The sequence below is a fragment of the Panicum virgatum genome, chromosome 2K, assembly GCF_016808335.1.
Source record: "Panicum virgatum strain AP13 chromosome 2K, P.virgatum_v5, whole genome shotgun sequence".
In the NCBI taxonomy this organism is placed as follows: domain Eukaryota; kingdom Viridiplantae; phylum Streptophyta; class Magnoliopsida; order Poales; family Poaceae; genus Panicum; species Panicum virgatum.
This window is the reverse complement of record NC_053137.1, coordinates 55,771,769-55,789,022: the sequence shown is the minus strand read 5'-3', so window position 1 is coordinate 55,789,022 and position 17,254 is coordinate 55,771,769. Positions and strand designations below refer to the sequence as shown.

Below are 17,254 nucleotides of genomic sequence, written 5' to 3'. Positions count from 1 at the left end.
TGATATTTGTGCAGTTTCTGCAGTGGACCGGTCTGACTACACTCCAACCAGTCTGACCGGTTGGCTAGTGTTCAGCCTGTTTTAAGTGTTACTCCCTCCGTCTTGTGAAGAGTGCAATTCTATGTTTCTCAGACTGATTAGTGGTGGTGTGAAAAGACTCTCATACCCTCATTTGTTTGCCACATATGGTTAGTTTTGGCATGAAATTCAAATCTAACCACTTAATTAGGCAGGTAATTGAGATCCAATCTCTAGAATTGCACTCTTTGTGTGATTTTTTCAAACTCAGGATTGCACTTGACATGGGACGGAGGGAGTAGATAGACTGGTCGGATCGGTCTGCCTGACCGGTCGGTGCAATAATAGATGGCTTAAGTTTTGTAATTTGTATAAACACGATTAAGGTCCCTTGATCCAACTTGAGTGCCAAAAACCTTGTCTCCTATTCCAACTGTGACGATCATTGAGGCGTTAAAAAGATCTTTATCCGTGGTGTCACAGGAAAAGTCCAGACTTGCCCAAGGTCTGTCATCGTTTTTCCATTTTTACCAGTACCAACGAAGTCGCAAGGACCTTGCTAGCCTCTCCAGGTGCAAGGACGCCAAGTCCTCCAAGATCTTTGGGTTTACATACTGTCGGCCAGTTTACAAGACAGTGACAGGCCGCTAGCTGGATGTTTATGTGTAATAAAGCCGACGGTGAGGCCCATCATACAAAGGTGACTCACGATCTAATTAATTATTCACGTGGTCGAAATAAAATTGGATTATTACTCCATTATTGTTCTGTTAGTAAAAAATTACAGATCGATTACTTTGGGAAAAAAAATATATATGTTCCCGGTGACCGAGTTGCAACGGTGGCTGCCACAATGGCATCTTTTATTATTTTCCTTTACTTCACCACAAGTAGTAGCACATGTGTGTTTAATTTGATGAAACAATATAATTTTACAAGTGTAGCACCTTTATTATTTTCCTTTACTCCACCGCAGTCGCCGCCACCTCGCGCGCCAAGATCTACGTCTCGCCGAAGCTCTGGCTCCTACGCCTCACCGTCATCGAGGCGCAGGACACGCTGACGGCGCCGCCTCCCAGCGACGCCGGTGTCGCGGTGCGCGTCGCGGCTGGGCTTCCAGGTGCCTCATCGTCTCCCTTGAGGTGCGCCACGGCGAGGAGGCCTTCCCCTTCGGCTCGGCCAGCATCTCGCTCGCCACCATCGAGCGGCACGTCGACGACAGGAAGGTGGCGTCCAAATGGCTCGACCTCCTCCCGTCGCGGCAGCTCTGGCACCCACCGCTTGGCGTCGTGGAGCTAGGCATCATCGGGTGCAAGGGCCTCCTGCCGATGCGCGCCGCCGGCGGCAAGGGCTGCACGGACGCGTACGCCGTGGCCAAGTACGGGCCCATGTTGGCGCGCACGCGCACTATCGCCGACACCTTTCATAATGCATTGCAGCATGAGTAGGAAAAGAGCATAGCCCACCGTAAATTTGAAAGCAGCTTGACTCAGTCAATTGCTACATTTGACCCAAGTTTTAATCTTTTTAAATGAGTATGTTCAGTTTGCTAGTTGTCATTTATTTAAAGATACAGACTCCAGTATTGCACATTCACTGTTATTTATGAACAAATATTATATGTGCTATTTTTCATAATTTCAAACACAGAATATACGTCACTTGCAAGCTCTCTGCCTGTCTTGTATTAGTTCTTTTTATCATGGAGTCGTCCGTGGAGCTCGGGAGAACGGCCATGGCCACGCAGCCCCGGCCATCGGCGTCAGGCGACGCGGAGAGCACGATCTACTAGAAGAACACCTGCCTCATCTCGTCGGGGACCCGAGATGAATTACTTTTGGGGAAGAAATAGATATGTTGCCTGTGGCCCGAGTTGCCTGTGGCCCATCATACAATGGCATCTCGCTCACCTTTATTATTTTCCTTTAATTTATTACCACAAGTAGTAGCACTTGTGTGTTTAATTTGATGAAACAATATATATAATTTTACTTATCTCCCAATTATTAGATCGTCGAGAGGTGCCTGGTGGATGCGTTTCAGAACTCATTCAGTTGCATGCATATATGGTTTATTTTATTTAGTTGCTTTTCTCACAAGCTGCGGCCTCATATTAGGCTCGATCATCGCCACACACGACGACTGCATACATACAGTCAGCCAGTAGCAATATAATTAAGCACGCACATATTAAATGCAGTTGTCCCATGGAGTGAGCGAGACAACCCAACAACGGGTGGATCAGGCCTTGATGACGCACTCCGCCAGCGCGTCCTTGAGGCAGCTGCGTGTGGGCAGCACGACGCACTTGGACACCATCCTCTTGACGCACTCCACGACCTTGGCCCGGAGGTCCTTGGGCAGGTCTCGGATGTACTTCGGGAGGTCGGGGAACATGTCACCCAGGGAGAACTCACCAACAACGCGCAGTGGATCAGCTGATGCAGCCCGGGCAGACGACGACGATGGACCCGCCGCCCCCACCACCAGGGCCTGCTCCTGCCCGTCGCCAGGACGCGCGAGCAGAGCGAGGACGGCGAGCATGGCCGCCGCCGCCACCGCGAGCTTCTTGCCGGATGCCATCGTCGTCGATCCGCGGAGCACTCTAGCTTTCTCTCGATCGATCGGTGCCCCCAGCTAGTTACTTCTTCTCTGCGTCTCCGTCTCGAAGCTAGGCTGCTGCTGGCTCTCTATTTATACCATGCCGCCGGGGACTGTTCTCTACGACGGCCATCATGGCATGCCAGTGCCAGTGCCATGTGATGTGATGTGATGTGATGTGATGCAGGCCTGATGTGATGAATGAAGGTTAGGCGCGCGCGGCGAGCCGAGTGGTCGTGGCCTCGATTGGCTAGTAAGCTACAGTAGCAAGCTAGCTCTTGCCGATTCTCTCTCTCATGGCCAAACCCGATGGCCACGCATGCACCTCATCACCACAAGCCATAGCTACGAGTAGTTCTCGCATGTTGTTTGTTGTCATGGCCTCGAATTAATTAATAATTTAATATACAGGCAGCTACCAACTACTCCTCTCAGTTTCAGGTCTTGCTTAGATCCAAAATTCAAAATTCCAAAAGATTTTTGTGGCGCCTGCATGGTGTTTTAAATATAGTCGGAAAAAAAATTGCATTACACAAATGGATTGTAAATCGCGAGATGAATCTAACGAACCTAATTAGACAATGATTAGACACTAAATTGCTACAGTAAACATATGCTAATAACGGATTAATTAGGCTCATTAGATTCGTCTCACGATTTACAAACCATCTATGCAAAAAATTGTATACGGTCTTGTTGCACTTAAAATATTTAAGTGCAGGTCCCACTGTCACATGCGAAATCATGCCCCAGCAGTCAGGTACCTCCACTGACTATGGTGTCCTAAGTGTCAGTGTGGGTCCCACATTTTAGTTTTAGTTTAAATGGAAATTTAAAGAAGAAACGGTTGCTGGATACATTGGTTCAAATGAGAAAAAAAAAATTAAGACTTTCAGGGGTCGTTGGATACCATGACCTCTGCAGAAAGGAAAAGAACATGCACCACTGGACTACCTAAGGCGTATTTACATATCTTCTAATATTTACTCTACAATTCTGTGCATCTTTGATTGTTGGCTGCCACGCTTTTCTACTTCTGAAATATCAACAAATTTTGAAATCAAAACTACTATCGTAAACATTAAAAAGAATATATTTTCATGAATGCAACAAAATAAGTGTCACCTAGTTGTACTAATTTATCCTTATAGAGTAATTATTTAACCCATTAAAAGTTTTAAATTTTTAATACACACAAATCTTTTTTTCAAAGAGAAGGATTTTTTTCAAAGAGAAGGCTGGAAAGGGGCCTCTTGGTGGCCAGCACCGGGGCTCCAACTCAGGTCGCCGGCTTGGGGGCTGGCTCAAAGAACCACTCAGGTACGGTTCACCAGCCCCATAAGAATACGCAAATCTTCTCTCCAAATTCTAAGTTTGGATGGATACTAAAGTACATCATCATGACATCCCAAAAAAAAGATTCACCAAGAAAATAAAAATTTGCAAATATAAGGTTCATTTGACCCCGACATTAGAGTAAATCTTCCTAGTCTTCCTCTCTTCCCTATCGTAACTAGGGAGATGCAAGGCGATTAATAATCAACATTTTCTTTTTACATGAAAATTTAACATAAGCTATTTTTACATATTTAATTATGAAAATAATTGGATTATTATTTTTTAAATAATATGCTTTTTCTCATTTACATGTGTTGATACATATTTTTTTTGGAATTACTACACATTCGAAGTACATGTGCTGTAAACGATATCTTTAAATTGCAAAAAAAACTGTATAAATGATTACGGCCATGCACTTCAGGGTCATATGCAAATTTACATGAGTCTGGCAACAATTGTTCGCGGTCATCCAGAATTAATGGATATGCAAGGAGCCATAAATCACAGGCATATATAACTACATGCAAATAGGACCGTGAGGTTGAGCGGGAAACTCTAATGGCCGCATGGTCACCGCTCCTTTATTTGTGTACCATCCTCTATATATATAGCCACCACACAAATTAGTTCCACAAGGAAAGTCAGTATCATCCAGCAACACTAAGCTCCACAAAATAGCATCAATGGCCCAGAAAATGACCATCCTACCCGTGCTCTTCATGTTGGTCCTCGCTCTACAATCTCCCCAAGTGCTGCAGGCAAAAGAGACTAGTGAAGGAGAGCAGGCCGCTTTAGCAATCTGCGAGATGCTCTGTAAGGACAAAGTTGAGAAAGGCCCCCATTGCGTTGAGATGTGCGGCCTTGGGCAGCGGGCCAATGCGGCGTTCCTCGAGGGTTTCACGTGCCATAGCAAATGTCCCGAGCTAAAGGAACCCCCTTCCATCAAGGCTTGCGAGGATGGATGCCAAAAAAAATATGAGGCTGGACTTGCGGAGATCGTCAAGGCATGCCACACCATCTGTGGTATGGGAGAGACGGACCCTTCTCGCATCGAGACCTGCAAGAAGTCCTGCACCTCGCCCGCTATCGCCGACACTCCTAAACGTTGATGATGTGGAAATGAGCCACCTGTGCATGCATCATCGATCGGCTGGCTACACGCCCATGGTTAGCACCCGATGCTCCTGCGCCAAGCTACACTATTAATTTTCTTAATTACCTAGCTAATTGCTTCTGCTCCTGTTATCCACCGATCGAAGGATAGATTGATATCCCTTTCAGCGTGTGGTGGATCGAATGTCCTTTCCAAATATACAACAAGATTTGGTTATTTTTTGTTTGGTCAAATAAATGCTATATGCACCGGATCTGTGTGCCATGATGGGTAAATGTACACGACTATGATTATATATTCTTTACTTAAGTACATAATTTATGAATGTTCCTAGTTGTGGTGAGAGTGTAATCGTCGCGTTGTAACAAACTCTATTTCTTCTACTTAATACAAAGATGCGCAGCTCTCCTCCATATTCGAGAAAAAAATTGTGAATGTTCCTAGCTTGTCAACAATACAATCCTATTATCTTGTGATTCGCTGGCGAAGAAATCGGGACGCTAAGTACCGGAGAAGGACTGATATAGGAAAGGAACAAATAGATGTGAAGATAATTTGTGGAAAGTGTAAAAATGATAGAAATGTAAAAGAATCGAATGTGATTTTTAATACACTTAGGTGCCTAACTCTGTAACAACTGCAAAAAATGATGATGCGCAGTTTATTTCGAATTCTTTGAGATGCAAAATTAACCTCAATTTTCTACTACAGTTTAACAATAATATCTATGGTGATTTACGAAAATTGTCGAATTACCTTCAGAATAAGTCAAACGACATGATTTTTATATGCACAAACCAAATGTGTTGGTTAGGAGTTGTTCCCTTGGGAGGATAATGATAAATGTTCATGCTGCCACTTTTATTAATCCAAAGGTTACCGTGAATCATGAAAGTTTAAACGGCACAGGTAGTGGTACTTTGACAAGCTAACCCCTTGGCTCATGTCTATTAATAACCATGGTTCAGATTAATGTTCGAGTCCTGTCAATGTGGTACAAATTCAAAGTGAGGCATAGAAGCCACATTACAGCTATTTGTCGGGACACAACATTTCTCATGGGCCTTTTACTGCATTCAGACACATTAACTAGGGAGTTAGCTCATCTAACCGCTAGAGGTGAGCCGGGCTATCATTTGGGGGACCACCGGTTACATAAACTCGATCCACTCTCTTGGAGAAATATCCGCGTGTGCAGAGGTAGGCCCAAGTATTTTTCAGGGAATTTGCACACAACGTCCGAAACAATCTCCTGCTACATCTAATTGGGAAGATCTTGGTCTCGTTCAAATTTTCTTTAAGCCCCGAGCAATACCCATAGATTGTGAGCACTTGGCTGATGTTATTTAACTCTCTACTGTTAGAATATAAGTGAATTGCGCACCTCTCCCCATCAGCTTAAACTTTTGGGTTGAATTGGTCAGGGCCAGAGGTCTCGAGTTCGACTTCTGGTTAGCGCAATTAAATAAAATAATTGTTACTCGCTCCTATTCCACGTCTACGTCTGATACCCGAGGGTCCGCGTACAGGGAGCAACGTAGATTAGCTGATTTAGGGAGAACCTGATGTAGCATGCCTCTACTTGCCGCCAGTTCAATCAATTTGTGTAGTGGATCAATTGCGAGGATGAATAACATCGGCGATAATGGGTCGCCTTGGCGTAATCCCCGGGCATGTTTGAATTTTCTCCCCGGCACTCCAATAAGCAAAATTCTTGAAGTGGAAGTGGCCAACAAGACGCAATCCAGTCACGCCATCGCTAGCCAAAGCCAAGAGCCTGCAACGTCTCTAAAAGGAAAACCCAACTAACACGGTCCAAGGCCTTGGAGATATCCAATTGCAATGTCACTGAATATGACTTACACACTTCCCACCATAATTGCAATAAAGCTACGAGCACAAGATGCAGCAGGCAGTGTCCAACCATGGGCCATGCCAAGCAGGATCTCGGGCGCCATGTAAGTCCAGCGTGTCCTTTATTTGCCATCAGCTTCAGCCACTGCTGCTCATGTCTGGGCCTGACATAGGTCGTCCGTGCTGTTGATCAGGCCAACTTTCAATAGCCTGAAATCAGTATGCACCATCCAAGGAAAAACAATTGGAGCATTCATTGACTGATAATTGGAGAATTTCAGTTCAAAAAAACTGATAATTGGAGAAGGTTGGCAGATAGCAATGGATACCCGATTATCTTTAGATAGCCATAACATATCATGCATCTGGATCAGGCCTTGATGACGCACTCCGCCAGCGCGTCGTTGAGGCAGCTGCGGTTGAACTTATTGCAGTACAGGATAACTGATCCTCGAATCATGCTCAAATATGAACAAATTCGCGAGTCACATTCTCCATGCTACGTGTTACGCTTCATTGCAGAGAGGTTGTCAAGTGATTGACCCTGATTCATAACTGAGGCATCGGCAGTTCAGCACCACCGCACCAGTAATAAACCCATGGCGCTCAGGAGTAAAATACAAAACAACATGAGCAATTATCCCCAGAGTACTCACTAGCTTTAAAACTGAAACAGCATCCGCGCTAGTAATAGCACGTTCGTACATCGAAACTGTTCACTTTAAGGATAACTCCATAGTCATGAAGGAACAGTGGCTAAAATACGGTCACTTGACCATCCACTTATGTATACAGCAATTCAAGGAGTAGCACAGCAGTATTGCAAATACAGGATCAGTTGTGTACAATATTCCGCGACTGAGTTTCAGTCAGGAAAATGGAACTATAGTTTGATGATATTGATATCATCAGGTTCAGTTCCACGACTTGCAATCCATTTCCAACATGATACAAGATGCGATTATCAGAAGAATCATAAGATGTCACATCCCGATAATTAAACTAACCACCATGTAAAGTGGATATGAAAACCACAGCATCCTTCTCTTCCAACTCCGCATCAAGACCACCACACAGCTCCTAATCACAGTCATTTATAAGGACAAGAACCCCAGGTCTCCTGCACGCATGAAGCAAAGAAAAATCCATGAGAACAAATACCTGGCCACTGTTAGTTTTGAAATAGTTGAATACACTATAACATTACTGAACTGACAAAGCATACACACCTCTAAATGGGCAAGAAAAGTAACCTATATATTTCTGCCAAATCATTTGGAAGGAAAAAATAACAGAAAAGGCGGTCAGGTATCACTTTTCATGTCTCTTCACTTTTTTTGCAACGAAAAAAATGAGATAATGGGATGAAGTTAATGCAGTGTTCACCTGGATAATTGTCTGCCTAGAATCTAGATGGTAACTAGGCACTGGCCAGCGTGTCAATAACAAGTTTAGGGGCTAAACGTAGAGCTAGATAGCTAGATTGTCGAGATGGTCAGACTTGGTCACGAACTGTCTAGAGGTTGCAGCTGGAAACTTTCTTGATGCACCTAGGGTTGCCTTTCGGTAAATCCTCACCTAAGGCATGCTATGCTGCTCCTCTAGTCTTCTGCCTCCAGCCCCACGCTGGCTTGTGCCTCTGTACACGCTGTGTTGTCCTCCACTACTCTACTGGCTACTGCTACTCCCTACTGTTAGGCACTAGATTGCATGCTTGGGCCTGGGCCTGGGCCTGTGCCTGTGCCTGTGCCTTTCCTCCGAAATCCAAATTAAACACCTAGCTGTGCTTGGCATCTAGCTCTAATGCTCTACAGCTTTGTGGGTTGGCTTTATACCTATATTTTCCCTCCTCAAACAGAAGAGTGAAAGATAGCATATAGTTGTATATAAATGCTAACTTTTTAAATTCCATCAATAAGTTCGATTGGTGTTTCTTTATTTTTGCTTGAATACATGGGAGCACTGAGCATCTTTGTAGCAAAGAAGGAACATGTAGATGAGTTACATCACACAGCATGAACATGCTCGAAATAAGCTGCTAAACTCTGTCTTTGTGCGCTGGTAACCCCAGCTGGTCGACCATTGTAGAACACTTTCTAAGCTTTTTATAAAGCCGGGTGTGACACCTTTGGTCGAAATGAAGAGAAACGGGGGCAAAGCAGATACATACACAGAATCTCCCTTGACAAACATCTCCGGGCGCTCCTTGATCAGATTGGCCTTGACCCAGGAGAGCAAACCCTTCATCGTAACCTTGCCTTCGCCGTCCTTGGGCGAGACCTCCACCTTGTGCACCTTGGTGGAGTTTTCCAGGAGCAGCTCCAGCCCGCCCCTGTAACCCCCAAAACCAGCTCTGCCCGTCAGGAACCGCGCTCACGCAGACTAAAGCGCCAAGGCAAGAGGAATCGGGAGGAAAACGAGAGGTGCTGGAAGACGGATTACCCGAATTCGAGAGTGAGATGCATCGCCTGAGGTCTTGAGGGGCTGCGAATTCGTTCCGGGGGTTTAGGGTTTCTTAGCTGTGTGTGTGTGGGGAGGGGGGCGGAATCGGGGCAGCTGCCGGGGGCCGTCGACGCCGATGGCGTGAGCGGAGAGTAGAGTAGTGGAGGCCACCGGTGCGGTGGGAGAAGGGGGGTGGGTGCCGCGGAGACGGTGCGGGTTCTGGCGGCACTGCCGTGGGCTGCGGCCGCAGTGCAGTCTCTGGCCAAGGCTTTGCTTGGCGGATTGGGCTTCCGTGCGGCCATGTTTGGGCCGTGCTATGTTTTCCAGGGGCTAGGCTAGGCTAGGCTCCCATCAAAAATCGGGCCCGCTTGTAAGAAAGGCAGGCGGTCATGGCATTTTGCATAGAAAAAGCTAGCAATCTTTACAATACGATTCGCGCAACAAAAGGTGGCCAGCCAGTGTGGCCACATCACCTGCTTTTCCCGGCTATCCGATCGGGCACACGGACGGTCTAGATCGTGCAAATCCTAGGATTTTTGCATAAAAACCCTTCTACTACTGGAAAATCAACTCGCAGTCCCTCGATCCGCGCCTCGCTGGCCGCCCCCGCTCCTACTCCGGTGTCGCGTCTGGAGGAGCTGCCGCCGCCGCTCCACCGCGCCGCTTGCCGGGCCCCGCGCGGGCACCCGCGCCATAGCCGCCGACCAGGAAGGGGGAAGGAGGGCGCGCCTAATCGGGCCGTGACAGAGCTTGATGAGGGCGCCGCCACCGCCCTAGCTGGACATCGAGGCCGCCAATTCTAGCTGCCGCCGCCACGGGCCGAGGTCCAGGCCACCGGATCTAGCTAGCCCCGTCGTCTCCCCACCGCGCAGGCGTCCGCCAGCGCCACCGCCATAGGAGGGCACTAGAGGAGGGAGCAGGAGAGGGCGGAGTGCCGGGCGCCGCAGCTCCGCCGCTACGCTCGAGCTCGAGCGCCCACGTGCGGTGGCGCTGCCCTCCCCGAAGACCATGGCGAGAAGGCGGAGGAGGCGAAGGCGGAGGGGGACGAGGCGAGGGTGGAGGGGGAAGCGGAGCCGGAGGGAGGAGAGGGAGGCAGAGGCGGAGGAGACAAGGGCAGAGACGTAAGAGGCCGGTGACAGGAGGGATGAGGGGAGCGCCGGCGCCGACGTGCTCCGTGGAGAGAGAGAGAGAGAGTGGGCCTCCTCCACCGCCACGATGTCGGCCAACTCCTCACCACCGCAGGCGCAGCGGCCCCGGCCTCGTCATCATCGCCACACGCCGCGGTGTCCATCGACGCCAAGAAGAAAAGGCTCCCTGGCGTCATCGTCATCGCTGTACACCGCGGAGGATGAGGCCGCGCCGCGCGGCGGTCGAGAAGGTGGCAGGCGGCAGGGAGGCTGGGCGATGGACGCGGCCTAGCGAGGAGATGCGTGAAGTGGTGGGTGAGCCAAGGGATCCAGAGTGCCTGTCTGCAGCATGCATGTGGTTGCATGAGGCTTGCGGGATGCACGATGTGACGGGAGAAAACACAATCCGTGTGACATCCAATGGGAGACGCTGGTTGGGGGGATGGTTGGAGCCGAGGATAGATAATCGTGCGGCATCCAATCTGTAAGGACAAAGCTGAGAAAGGCCCCCATTGCGTTGAAATGTGCGGCCTTGGGCAGCGGGCCAATGCGGCGTTCCTCGAGGGTTTCACGTGCCATAGCAAATGCCCTGAGCTAAAGGAACCCCCTTCCATCAAGGCTTGCGAGGATGGATGCCAAAGAAAAATATGAGGCTGGACTTGCGGAGATCGTCAAGGCGTGCCACACCATCTGTGGTATGGGAGAGACGGACCCTTCTCACATCGAGACTTGCAAGAAGTCCTGCACCTCGCCCGCTGTCACCGACACTTCTAAACGTTGATGATGTGGAAATGAGCCACATGTGCATGCATCATCGATCGGCTGGCTACACGACCATGGTTAGCACCCGATGCTCCATCGCCAAGCTACACTATTAATTTTCTTAATTACCTAGCTAATTGCTTTTGTTCCTATTATCCATCGATCGAAGGATAGATTGATAGCCCTTTCAGCGTGTGGTAGATGGAAAGTCCTTTCCAAATATACAAAAAGATTTAGTTATTTTTTGTTTGGTCAAATAAATGCCATATGCACTGGTTCTGTGTGCCATGATGGGTAAATGGACACGACTATGATTATATATTCTTTACTTAAGTACATAATTTATGAATGCTCCTAGTTGTGGCGAGAGTGTAATCCTCGCGTTGTAACAAACTATATTTCTTCTACTTAATACAAAGATGCGCAGCTCTTCTGCATATTCAAGAAAAAAAAATTGTGAATGTTCCTAGCTTGTCAACGATACAATCCTGTTATCTAAGGAACAAATAGATACTTTTGAAGATAATTTGTGGAAAGTGTAAAAATGATAGAAATGTAAAAGAATCGAATGCGATTTTTAATACAACTAGCAGAGATGCACGTGCCCCAGGCACGTGTTTAAAGTGGAGATGTTTAAAAGTGATTGGATTGCATTGAACTGCTACTGAAAAGTCTCAATTGATACGCGATGGAATAACCAATGAGAGTTTACATGAATTAATTTGGAGCCAATCAAATCCATGCACGTTGGCAATATGAGGTTCTATCTTTACTGAGAGCTCATTTTTTTAGTTTTTAGCAATAAATGAAGCAACGAAGAAAAAATAAAATAATTGATAACATGTTGATCATCACACATGCATAATTAGATGATCTTGGAGATTTCACGTGATCATCATTAAGTGAAATAGTAAATCATGTCCATATCTTCCATAAGGATAATATAACTTGTCTGGGCGATACATTTGATCTTATAGCTATAACTTCTTCACAAAATCACAAGTGATGCTTAATTGGATAGCAAATAAAGTCTTCCCAATCATTCCCTTGTACAGCCCTAGTAGCAAAGAGATGCAGAAACTATGTCAGATAGTGGGTCTACATACTGAAATTATATTATATGACGGTGACAACTGAATATGAGACTCAATTAATATCATTAATTAAGCAACCATGCTTACGATTTGTTAGTAGTAATAAAAATTTAACAAAAGCATTCAAACTCATAGTGGCCAGCTATGACATGTTGGCTACTATTCTTAGCAAGTTTGCCTTTATGTCCAACTGAAATTAGTTTATAAAATTATGTCACTGCAAATTACTTAACCATGTATTACAAAATTCCTCATGGGTGAGCTTGAAGTCTGTCGGAAAGAAGCTCATACTGTAGCTCATATGGGCTACTTTACATCTGACTACTCGAGTGTATCTCACACCGAATAATCATGGGTCCATAAAAATGAGTACTCAATATACAAACTCAGTGGGAATTAATGGAACACACCAATAACAAGTGATCAAACCAAGCTTTACTGATCAGTGTCTTAAACACTACCTGAGGACAATAGCATCAGTTGAGCCAGAGGAGATTATACCAAGTCCGAACCAGCCATTTGAGAATGAGACTAAATGATCCTGTTCTGCAATAGAATATGACAGATCAGTCAATATATTCAAGGATGAGCATCACTGCGAATCCAAAAAAAAGTTGTGTGCCAAAAACCTCATTGGCCACCATAATAATCCCTCTGATTTTAGAAATAATGTTCAAGATAAACAGCAATAATATTCAAGCATTACGAAAAATGGTCAAGCATTTACAATGCAACATCTACTTTTGGCGGCATTTGTTTAGAAAAAGCTGGAGATAAGAATACGTGTGCTTTTCAGCTAGACTCCTTGTAACAAAAAAAAGGAGATAATAAAAGTTTGCTTTGATTCTGTGGGTTGCAGCATCCATTATTCACTGATTCTAACTGGTCAGAATTATTAGAGGCTTACCAGTTTCAATCTGACTAATCACTAATGTGAACATTATTGCGCTAGAACCACAGTGAAAGGATAGTAATATTAACCTAGAAGCTAGATAGACAAGGCCACTTATGATGGTATGAATCAAAATTTCACGGTAGTTTCAATTGAACAGAGTTTTTCCCCCTCATGTTTCGTTGAACTCAGACTCCTTGTGCTACCATCGGAAGAACATAAAGTGGAAATAATTGTTTGTACTCGCATGGCTAATTAACCCAAAACACATATCAAACTGTCGAATATACCATCCAACGCTAACTCGCTGGAAAATTTCAACACATGAACATAACCCAATTTCAGATCCTACAATTCTCGACTGATTCAATCCCCATCGCACCAAGTATACATCCAAACAAACCATGTTTTCAAATCGTCTAGTCGGACCTAGTCGCCTTGGGACCGATCAGACGACTAGTCGCGATTAGTCGTCGATCAGGCCGATTAGTCGAGCCTAGTCGGTTCTAGTCGTCTGCCTAGTCGTCCTAGTGTCCCAGGACCGATATGATATATGTACTACATATTACTTAATAAAAAGCAAGCATGAAGGCAACAATGATGGTGGAAGTGTATGTGCGGGAACACTTCCATAGCTCTGTGGCGTCGATCCACATCTGCACATACACATAACACTAAGCAGAGGAGAGAAAGAAGCTAGAAGAATAGCAAACAAGAGGGGAAGCGGAGCTCGAGTATGAGCAGACAGTAAAGCAGGGGAGCGAAGAGCATGGAGAAAAAGCACGAGCAGATAGTGAAGCAGGGGAGGGGAGAGCATAGAGAAGAAACATGCCACTTACCGTCGGAGGAAGAGGAGGTCATCTTCAGGTGCTGCTGCTGGTGGCAGCCTTGCAGAACGCCGGCGCCCAAGGCCTGGCGAAGGCGGAGGCAAAGCCAGGAACTTAGGAAGCGGAAGAAAGAGGGTCGCCGGCCGCCGGGTCTTGCCGCGGTAGCAGCAGCAGGCCAGCAGCTGCGCCGGCGGACGTGTAGCAGGCGGCGGCGGTCCACGGGGCGGCACAATTTTGGGCGGGGCAGCGCGATTTTGGCGCGGATTTGGCGGGCGGCGGCGGACGGCGCTAGTAGTCTGGAGGAGCGGGCGGACGGTCGTGGTCTGGAGCTGGGAGCTGCTGTGTCTGACTATATACCTAAAACCTAATGGGCCGCCTCTCCAGCCCACCACCGGCCCAAGCCCACAACGCAAAATAGCCCACCACCGGCTCGTGGTCTGATCGTTTTTCTAGCTGATCGGCGGACTAATTGCGATTAGGCGACGACTATTCGGACGACTAGAAAACTTGTCGCTCCAACCTAATCGGTGCCCCTTATCGAGGTCCATAGACCGATAAGCCCGACTAATCGCGACTAATCGCGATTAGTCGGACGACTAGATAACATGGCAAACAAAGGCAACAATTTCGCAACCCTAAACCCAACCTATGCGCATCCATGCCCAAATCCACCATACCCTAAACGACGCGGATGAGGGCGGGAGTCCCTCCCACTACACCAAAATCTGACGAACACCGCGACAGAGGCGAGCCTTGAGTGCCTTTGCTGGAACAGCCATGATAGCCCCGTTGTGCGTTGGAGGTAGCTAAGGAGGGGTTGGTGAAGCCATACCCAATCGCCAACTGCGATGTGCTAGGGTTGGTGGGAGCGATCATAGGTAGCCTTGGCGACCGCTTGAGCTTGCTTGAGCCGGAGTCGCACATCTGCCAGGAACGCATCGCACTCGGCCATGGATTGGGCGACAGCCGCCACTCTAATATCGCCATGGTCGTAGGAGCGCATGCTTGGAGGATCCCGGCCATAGACCACACGGAACGGCGTCTCCTTGAGAGAGGTGTGGAAAGCGGTGTTGTAGATGTACTCGGCCCATGGGAGCCAGCGGACCCATTGGCGAGGGCGATCCCCTATCATGCAACGAAGATACATACCGATGGCCTTGTTCACTGCTTCTGTCTGTCCGTCCATTTGGGGGTGGAACGCCGAGCTCATCAGAAGTTTGGAGCCGGACGCCGCGAATAACGCCTTCCAGAACGCCGATGTGGACATCGGGTCACGGTCGGAGACGATGGATGTCGGGATGCTGTGCAGGCGCACAATTTCAGCGAAGAAAACTCGCGCCACTGACTCAGCCGTGTATGGATGCCCCAAGGGAATGAAGTGCGCGTACTTTGAAAAATGATCCACAACGGTGAGGATGACAGACTTGCCTCCGACCTTTGGTAATGCCTCGATGAAATCCATGCTAATGTCCTGCCAGACCGCAGATGGAACCGGTAGTGGTTGCAGGAGCCCAGCGGGTTGAAGGGGTTCTACTTTGTTCCGTTGGCAGACGACGCAGGAACGGACAAAGTCCTACACTGCAGCGCGGGCGTTCGCCACGTGGAAGTCGCGGCAGAGGTGATGAAGTGTGCGCTGAACGCCTTCGTGTTTGTCGTTGTGGGCCGTGGCGAGGATCGCGGGCAACAAGGAGAACGTGGCGGGCACGAAATGGTGGCGAAACGGGCGTAGCACATCATTCATCAGAGCCTGGAATGTGGCCAGCGCGTTGGTGAGGCCGAAGGGAATGACGAGAAACTCATATAGATCATCATGTGTTCTGAACGTTGTCTTGGCGATGTCGTCCGGGTTCATGCGCACTTGGTGGTAGCCGGATCGGAGGTCGAGTTTGGAGAAGAATCGAGCACCGTGTAGCTCGTCCAAGGGTTCCTCAACCCCAGGTATGGGAAATTTGTCCTTCACTGTGCGCTCGTTGAGTGCTCTGTAGTCCACACAGAGGCGCCATGTGCCATCTGATTTCTTGACGAGGGGCACTGGGGCGGAGAAGGCCGAGGAGCTGCGTCGGATAAGAACTTGTTCCTCCATGGCGCGGCACTAGCGTTCCAGTTCGTCTTTCTGCAGTTGCGGGTACCGGTAGGGGCGCACAGTCACTGGTGGGGTGCCCGGCAAGAGATGGATGAAGTGATCCCGGGCACGTGGTGGCGGCAATCTAGTCGGAGCAGCGAACACATCTGCGAACTCGGCGAGAAGATCCAGGAGGTCCGGCCCTTGGGTCGCATGGAGCTGCGAGCCTCGTGGCCCCGGCACACCGCGCCAGCGCACACGCCGGTTGGAATGCCACAACGACATTGTTTGGCGGCCAAAATCCCAAAGGATCGGTCCCAAGGTGGTCAACCAATCTGTGCCGAGCACCATGTCGTAGCCGTCGAGGGGGAGCACGTAGACGTCGGCGCGGAAAGGCTCGCCGTCGATGGAGAACGCGGCGTCACGGAACACCCCCGGACAGCGGACACGGTCACCATTGGCTACCGTCACCGCTAGATCGGTGCGCGGGATGAAGCACAAGCCGGTGTTCATGGCCACCGCCGACGACATGAAGTTGTGGGTGGAGACGGAGTCAGGTAGAGCGGTCACCGTGATGCAGCCCAGCTGAACCTCCACTTGCATGGTGTCCCGGGTGCGAACGCCCGAGATGGCTTGCAGGGAGATCTGAGGTGCCGGTTCGGGGTTGTCCACCGCAGCGTCGGTGTCGCTTGCTATCTCTAGGACGAAGAGGCGTGCGCAGACCCGGTTGTGGCCCCGGACATACTTATCGCAGTTGAAGCACAGTCCGTTGCGGCGGCATTCATCCAGTTCGCTTGGCGAGAGGCGGCGGACGGTGCGGCCGGCCATCGTGACCGTGCCAGGTGGTGCGGCGGCCATCCCCTGAGGCTGTGTCGATGTAGATCCCAAGGGAGGGAGAGCAGGGAGAGCAGGGGGCTAAGAGGAGGGAAAGTCCTTTGCAACATGTATATCTTTTTTGTAAATATAATATTATTAGTCATTACAACTTTTGTAATATAAAATTATTATGTATTAGGATTTTTTGAAACACGTGCGGCACCTCTACTGGTAGTCACAAAGATTCGGTGTCGATGGAGTCGAGGGACGGGGTCGAGGAACGAGATACGGTCCTTGTGAGAGG

At 48.3% G+C, this 17,254-nt stretch overlaps 2 long non-coding RNA genes and 1 pseudogene across 2 annotated transcripts; all 3 read right to left on the bottom strand.

Moving 5' to 3' along the window:
- Window positions 1-6,863: 6,863 nt before the first annotated feature.
- Window positions 6,864-7,353, bottom strand: LOC120687335. The gene is made up of 2 exons (XR_005680700.1): window positions 7,258-7,353; window positions 6,864-7,138 (listed from the first exon to the last, which is right to left on the bottom strand). It is a non-coding gene; the product is annotated as an uncharacterized LOC120687335 (long non-coding RNA).
- A 266-nt stretch (window positions 7,354-7,619) lies between these two features.
- Window positions 7,620-9,532, bottom strand: LOC120687317 (annotated as a pseudogene).
- A 2,533-nt stretch (window positions 9,533-12,065) lies between these two features.
- LOC120687327 lies at window positions 12,066-13,995 on the bottom strand. Its single transcript, XR_005680698.1, has 2 exons — window positions 12,815-13,995; window positions 12,066-12,316 (listed from the first exon to the last, which is right to left on the bottom strand). It is a non-coding gene; the product is annotated as an uncharacterized LOC120687327 (long non-coding RNA).
- Between the last annotated feature and the right edge of the window lie 3,259 nt (window positions 13,996-17,254).